This window comes from Phodopus roborovskii, unplaced genomic scaffold, assembly GCF_943737965.1.
Source record: "Phodopus roborovskii unplaced genomic scaffold, PHOROB, whole genome shotgun sequence".
NCBI lineage: Eukaryota > Metazoa > Chordata > Mammalia > Rodentia > Cricetidae > Phodopus > Phodopus roborovskii.
In genome coordinates this window covers 35361610-35369591 of record NW_026125295.1, presented here as the reverse complement: position 1 = coordinate 35369591, position 7982 = coordinate 35361610, and positions in this window count along the sequence as shown.

Sequence of the window (7982 nt, the reverse complement as noted above, 5' to 3'; positions counted from 1 at the left end):
GTAAGATAATTTAAAAACTTTCCTACGACTCATGTTATCACTGATGAATACACAAACCAAAAAACATATGGTCTACAAAAAAAAAAAATGTTGTTCATCCTTAAAAAGAATGGGAACAATGGCAGAACGTGTAATATGGGTGAAAACTTACATTTATGCTAAAAGGCATAAGCCTGTTCAAAAAAGAAAAAAAAAACCAGAAAAGACCAATATTTCATTAATCATTTACATGGGGTTACATGGGGTATCCAGAGGAGTCAAATTCATAGAACAAAAAGAAGAGTTGCATGCTATGAATATTTAACCACAACTTAAAAATAATGAATTTCATTCTTTTTTTCTCAGTGTTTCCAATTCTTTTTTTTTTTTTCTTTAATTTATTATTTTACATGTCGATCCCTCTCCATCTGCATCTGGGTTCTAGTTCGACTCAGTGTTTATGAATGGGTGTTTGCTCCTGTTTGCAACAGGTATTAGATGAGGGCTCCATGGATAAGTTAGTTGTTGATCTTACTATCCGGGAAGGGCATTTATGGTAGCCTTTCCACGGATGCTCAAATTGTTAGTTGGCGGCAGTCTTGTAGTTCTCTAGACCTTTCTTTAGTTTCAATTTTCTCTTCAAACCAATATTGGCTCCCTCTTTTATATTCCCTCTCTCTCTCTCTCTCTCTCTCTCTCTCTCTCTCTCTCTTCCTCACTCTCTCTCTTCTGTCTTCTATTTCTAACCGGACTCAATCTTCCTAGTTGCACGTGCTTTCCTCTCCTCCCCTTCTCTTTTTCCTACTTCTCTCTCCATTCACTGCCCCCCTTTCCCCTGTACTCTGGGGGACTTGTCCCTTCCCATTTCTGTGAAGGACTTTATATGAATCTCTTAGAATACACCTTGTATCCTACTTCCTCAGGTGGTGTGAATTATAGGCTGGTGATCCTTTGCTCTAGGTCTAAAATCCATATATGAGTGAGTACATACTATGGTCCTCTTTATGTGACTGGGTTACCTCATTCAGGATGGTTTCTTCAAGTGCCATCCACTTGCCTGAAAGACCTCAACATCAATCCAGCCACATTGAACCTCTTAGAAGAGAAAGTAGGAGGTACCCTTGAACAAATTGGTATAGGAGACCGCTTCCTGAATAAAACTCCAGGGGCACAGACACTGAGAGAACAATTAATAAATGGGATGTCTTCAAACTTAGAAGCTTCCGTACACAGTGGACAAGACCAAACGGCAGCCCACAGTCTGGGAAAAGATTTTCACCAATCCTACATCCGACAAAGGGCTGATCTCCAAAATATACAAAGAATTCAAGAAACTAGTCAATAAACACCAAATAACCCTATTAAAAAATGGGGTACAGAACTGAAGAAAGAAGTCTCAAAAGAGGAAATCAAAAAGGCTGAAAGACACTTAAGAAAGTGCTCCACATCCTTAGCTATCAGGGAAATGCAAATCAAAACAACATTGAGATACCATCTTCCTCCTGCCAGAATGGCCAAAATTAGAAACACCAATGATGACTCATGCTGGAGAGGATGTGGAGAAAGGGGAACACTCCTCCACTGCTGGTGGGAATGCAAACTCATACAGCCATTTTGGAGATCAGTATGGCAGTTCCTCAGGAAAATGGAAATTAGTTTACCACAGGACCCGGCAATCCCCCTCTTAGGCATATACCCAAAGGATCCACATCCATGCAACAAAGACATCTGTTCAACTATATTCATAGCAGCACTATTTGTAATAGCAAGAACCTGGAAGCGACCTAGATGCCCCTCAAATGAATTTCATTCTTACTCTACAGCTGAAATTTTATTCATTAGGATTGAGTTATAAACAAGATAGAGGTATAATGTTTTGAAAGAGCTTTGTATTATGCCAACAAGTAACAGAAAGAAGTCCTGGGCATATTTCTTGTGTTTAACTGAAGGCCACATTTCAATGTGGGATATCTCCTGTTTCTTCCTTGCTAGCAGGGAAGGTTTGTTCTGGAGGAACAACATGATTTCCATCAGTCTCCCGTTTGAAAGGGGCCGTCATTGTTGCAGTATGGAAAACATTGTTTCCAATAAGTTCAAGAAATGTCTGGAGGTCTTGGAAGCTGTTAGGTTATTTAGCAAAGGATATAGTGGTTCTACAGTCAAAGAAAAGTTCATAACCAAGGAGTTAGAAGCTGAGTCCTTCTAGTGGCTCCATGATATCTGAAGTGGACAGCAAGTCCGGGAAAGCTCTTTCTTTGTGTGAAGCTGTTGAGTATGGATGCAGCCCCCGTGGTGTTTATTACTAATTAGATTGTATTTATACAAAGAAAAAAAAATAGCCAACATTACAGATGGCTGTCTGAAAAAGACTTTTCCCAGACAGAAGAAGTACAACAACTCACTGATCCGGAACATAACAAAGCACAGCTTGGAAGAGACCAAACAATGATGAGCTAACCAAATTGCCACACACGAAACATTCTCCAAATACATGGGAAACAATGAGTAAGCCCAGTGTAAGGGACAGGACTGGTTGTATGTACGCCACAGATTTGGAAAAAGAGACAGCTAACATTCTGTATGCCACACTGGAATTCAATACCAAAATGCTTAACTTACTCAATGGTTAAGTATAAACTGTGCAACCACTGAGCTACGTGAGTTTCCTCTGGTTATGACTTGGTACAGATGCAGCTGCCACACATCACTGAGAAAATCATAACAACTTGGTCTTGTCGACCAAAGAAATATAGATTCAAGGAATTTGCTCTTGACAGCAATTTTCACTGAACCACTGTGTGGTCAGTGGAGGTTTCCAGCTGGAGTGTCTGAAAATAAAAAGCATTTCATAATCATACACGGTGGGTCTTAAAATAGTGTTTTGGGACAGGCTCTTTTGTTCTCAAGGGGGACCTAACAGCTTTGGGCGCTTAGTCACTTAGCAGCTGTAACAGGGAAGCTTAAGAAAATGGTCCAGCTCACTATGAGCATCCATGAAGGTCTTACATCCACCACTTTAGGTGTTTAGGCTGTAGCCTATGTTTCCTTTTTTTAAACAATAAAATCTATGATGCAAGGTCTTTTAAGTGGAAGAATGGTTCATCCAAACAGTTCCTAAAGTGAGAGCACTTAAGTTGCACCCATGGAGACTGAGAGACAGCTTTGCTCTCTGATGGAAGACAGAACCAATCAGCTGCTTTATTTCAGACTTCCTAAGCAAAGACATCACCTACACTGTTAAATGGCTCAGCCTTTTACTCCCAAGCTATATTTAGCATGGAAAGCCAAATATGTGTCCCACAGAAAGCTGCTGTTTGTAGACTGCTCTACTTCTCAGTTGGATTAGGGGTACAGGCTTCTCCTTGGTGCTGGCATTTCCTTTAAACAGGAAGAAAAATGACATTTTGTCTTACAAATAAGTACAGAGAGTATTATCATAGAATTCCTCTTGGTAATGAATGACAGTGTTGTATGAAGATGATTTGATAACATGTCTGTAGAATGCATTCATTTTGCTGTGAGCTGGATGTAATCACATCTGAAACGGAGAGTTTGTTTGCTGTTTTCACCATCTAATTATTTCCTCAAGATTCCATTTCTGCCCTCATTAGCTTTTCCTTAAATTATATGACATAAACATATTGTATATATATATTTCTTGTGCTAACATGTCTATTGAGATTACCATTGTCCCGGTCTTTACTCAGCCATTTACGAGGGAGGCAGTCTCACAGCCTTGTATTCTGGCTCCTACAATCTTTCTGTCTCTTCTTCCAGTTCCGTGAGCCACAGATTCAGGAGCTATGCTACAGAAGTGTCCACTGGGGCATGGCTTCCCAGGATCCATTTATCTCTGTATGGTGCCCAATGTGGTTTTCCATGATGGTTTGTTTCCCTTGGCTATAAAGGGAAGCTTCTTTGGTGAGGCATGGTCCTACCTGCAGGGATAAGAATAAAATTTAAAATTTAGAATGTAGTAAGGAATTATATTGGTCTAGAATAGTGGCAGTGGGAGATTCTCTTCTAAGATCCAGGACCTCCCTAGACCTGCATAGGTGGCTGGGTTTGTAGAACTAGGCATGTTTCCCTTCTGTTAAGTGGACCTTAAATCCCACCAATATGTGCGTGCCTGTGGGAATAGGGGCTCTTAGCCTCACGTCTGCTCTCCTACTTGTTCATTCTACTGCTTTTCAGTGCTTTTTGCTCTGGAATTTTTTTTAAAAAAAATGTATTCACAAATGTTTGCCTAAAACACAAAGGTATATTTTATATAGATATTCAGAGATTTCTTTCTGCTCAACCTTTTATGTGTTCATTTATTTTGAACTTGCCATCCTCCTGCCTCTGCCTCTAAATGCTGGGGCTATAGTGACTATGCTTGGTTCTATACAAATTTTCCTTTGCAGAATTTTTGACTCTATATTGTGTTGTCTTGGCTGTTTTGTACTCTAACACTCACCTAGAAAGACTGTAAGTCTGTTTGGTGTTTCTTGGCACTATAGGCTGGAAACTATTTCTAGGCTGTAAGCTAGAGAGACGGTTATACATGTCTTAAAGCTATCATGTCATTTGTAGATATTTCAAGGCCAGCAACAGGAGAAGCCAGCTATGCATAATCAGATTTTACTTACTCGGAAAAGGTATTCATCAACTTTTATTTGCTACTTGAGCTTATATTTAGGAGCTAACAAAATAATAGGAAAGCATCGGTCGGTGAATACAAGTAATCCAGGCCTGAATCAGAACTTCATCTAAATATACATTAATTGCCCAATCCATGTCTTTATTCTTTTATTATTTTTATAACATTCATTGAACATATGCTTTTGTGCTGGACACTGTATGCTATTTTTCCAGTCTTGGTTTGTCATTTGTAAAATAAGAATAAATCATATTACTTCATGATATCTTGTGGAAAATGACTGTGATTTCTTCTACTTTTCTAATGATCCCCAAAGATCCTCTCATTGTAAAGACGACACCCCTTTACTCATCAAGCTCAGCTTCTCCTGTGATTGGCTCAGGTCTATGTATATGGGAAGATTGAGCTGGTGGATCTGCTGAGGTAAGAGGGTGCAGGGCAGAGGTAAGAACTTGGGGTTGTATGTTATGAGCTGGTCTTTAAAGACCTTCCGGTCTTCTATTCATATTTTGGAACCTTTTTGTCTGTCATTTGAGTACAGAATGGGAGAGAAGGTGGTAGGAGGCACTGGTTATTCTTGTACCCAATATCATTTGAAATCAGCCCCCCTGTACACAGAAGCTGTTTAACATCATACACTGTGCTTATTTCATACACCTGAGATTTACTGAGATAGGCTGAGACCAGAACTTCTCAGTTGAGGCAAATCTACATGGTTACCCTGCCAAATTGGTAGCTAAACTGTGTCTGGTGTTATAGACACTCTACCACTCCACTCATTTGTGGTGACTCATTAGTAATACAAGCTAACTAACAGATAAGCTCATATTGTTATAGAGTATGCTCATGCACATATAAAATGAATAAGCAAAATGTAGTAAAAAATTTAAATAGTAACTTCATTGTTTTTGATTGAATGGAGGCCAAGTTACCTACATCATATATTATTTTTTTTAGTTAATAAATATGGCTTAAATATTAAACTTGAAATCATTTTACCACATTTTATCAGATAAATTTCCCTGACATCTTCAACCAAATTACATTTTCAACTTTAGGTCTTCACTTCAGACTACTTTTTTTTTTTTTTTTTTTTTTGGTAGTATTAGTTGTAAGTATTTTCAAAGAATTATTTCTGGGTCTCACAGTTAACTCCACTAATTCAGGAACTTGGGATTTTTCTCTGTGTTTATTCTGGATTTGAGTATAGCCATATTCTTTGTAGGTAGAGGTCTAGTATATCAGGGACTGAGAAATGCCCTTTTGGTCTAATAGCAAAGATGATGAATGTAAGGACATTGTGCTCAATGTACTCATGAAAAAAGATGTAATCTCAGCTGACAAAGATTGCAAAATGCATGGAGAAAATAGGATAGTCATGAACTGAGCTTCAAAATGACAAATTCCTTTTATGCTTTATTCCTTCTTTCTTTTAAATTAAGAAAACTACTGTTTAAACCTGTATTAGATGAAAGATTCCCAAATGCCTTTTTTAATTTGACCACTAATATGTCTCTAGGAATCAGGTTAGGAAGACTTTTGTAAGGGACAAGTACTCTTACAGTTTTGCACACACATATTTGGAGTTTTTTAGAGTCTTGACAGCCCAAAAGATATATACATAATACAGTTAGTCAATATATTCGGGTCCGCTGTGTAGAGTCATTGATGAAGCTGCATAAACACGACTATGTGAATATTTAAAGAAAACATTTAAAATTGAATGATTACTGATGTTTCCCATCCTAGACACTGTGTTTTTTGTTTTCATGGCACACAGGACACATGTGTTAATATTAATACTGTTCCTTTAAGTGATTTCATTATTTAAAGTGGCTGTTTTACTCATACTATGACATTAAAGACAAGAACTGAATGACCTTTAGTTTTAGAATCATAAATATTTCAAAGGGAACAGACCTTTTGCATTCAGGAAAGTTCGTGTCAGATGAACAGGTGTTGCTGCAGAATCGTGGGCTGCCTTCCAAAAACTTCCACCTGGACTGCTGCATGGACTGAATACCACATGCATATGGGATTGTTCACTTGAATCCTGCTTCTCTGCACTGACCATCAACTAGAGTCCATGAATCAGTAATCTGTAATGAAATGTCAAGACTCCAAAGAGCTGGGAAGATATGACAAGAAGCTAGGCCCTGTGACAGATAGTAGGCCTGAACATAATTTTCTTCTTCTATAGTTCTCATTAAGTAACAAATGAGTCTTTGGTTATAGATAAGTGACTGTCAACTGAAAGGAAAAAAAAATAGCCTAACAGATAAACCTTAGTAAGCCAAATGTAGTAAGCTAACAGCAGCAGTAAATACTATCTGTAGGTAAGAGCCCTAGGTATATAGTCTTCTATGAGCATGGAAAACAGTGTTTCTCAGCCTGTGGGATGTGACCCCTTCGGAGGCTGAATGACTCTTTTCACAGGAGTCACCTACAGCCATAGGAAAACACAGGTTTTTAACACTATGGTTCATCTCAGAAACAAAACTACAGTTGTGAAGGGCCATAGCATTAAGAAGGTTGAGAGCTACTGATGGAAGAGTCAGATCAGTGCAGACCCAAAGGGGTGATGTGAGAGGTACAACCATCTCTGGGAAAATGAGAAAAGTTCTGTAAAACACCAAGCTCTCAAAAGTACATGCTAATGAAGCCATCCACTCACTCTCATCCTTTGGTTCTTTTTATATGACTTTTACTTATTATGCCTGTGCTTAAAGGAGCCAGCTGGTAGAGTTAAAGTACTTGCACCTCTCTGTTTCCTTTTGAGTATTTATTTAGTCATTGTATCACCTTCTACACAGTCCTTGGCTCCTGGGTGCTTTGCATAGACTACTGTGTTTAAAAGAGCAGAATGAAGTAGGCTGCAGGCTGAATGCTGACATTCCCTTTATTGGTATTTAATAGTGGGCACCCTGGTCATTTGACACTGTCACCCCAGTCTTAGGAGAGAGGGACAGCAGGTCTGGAGCTATGGTAACATCTCCACCAGTGAATCTTGACCACATTTATGTCTTACATTTCTATCATTACTATATTTCCGAAGTGTCTGTTTCATATGTCCATTTTATTAGTCTCGTTGACTTGCCAATCCTCCTTATCCCTGTGCCAGAAACAGCATTAAACTATTCAGCTGGCCTTATCATCTTCCAGAAAACAACAAAGACCCTTTTGTGTTGCCTTAGTTAAATTTGTTCACTGTGCCAACAAGACAGGAGTCAGGCATGCCTTACAGTCCAGGCTGATGTCCAACTAGACAGGGTTATGGCTTTCTCTCTTCTCCACCCCAGGTTTTGGAATTGACTTCTCCCTACTGCAGAGCACATATTTGGTTAATTTTATTTATAGATAC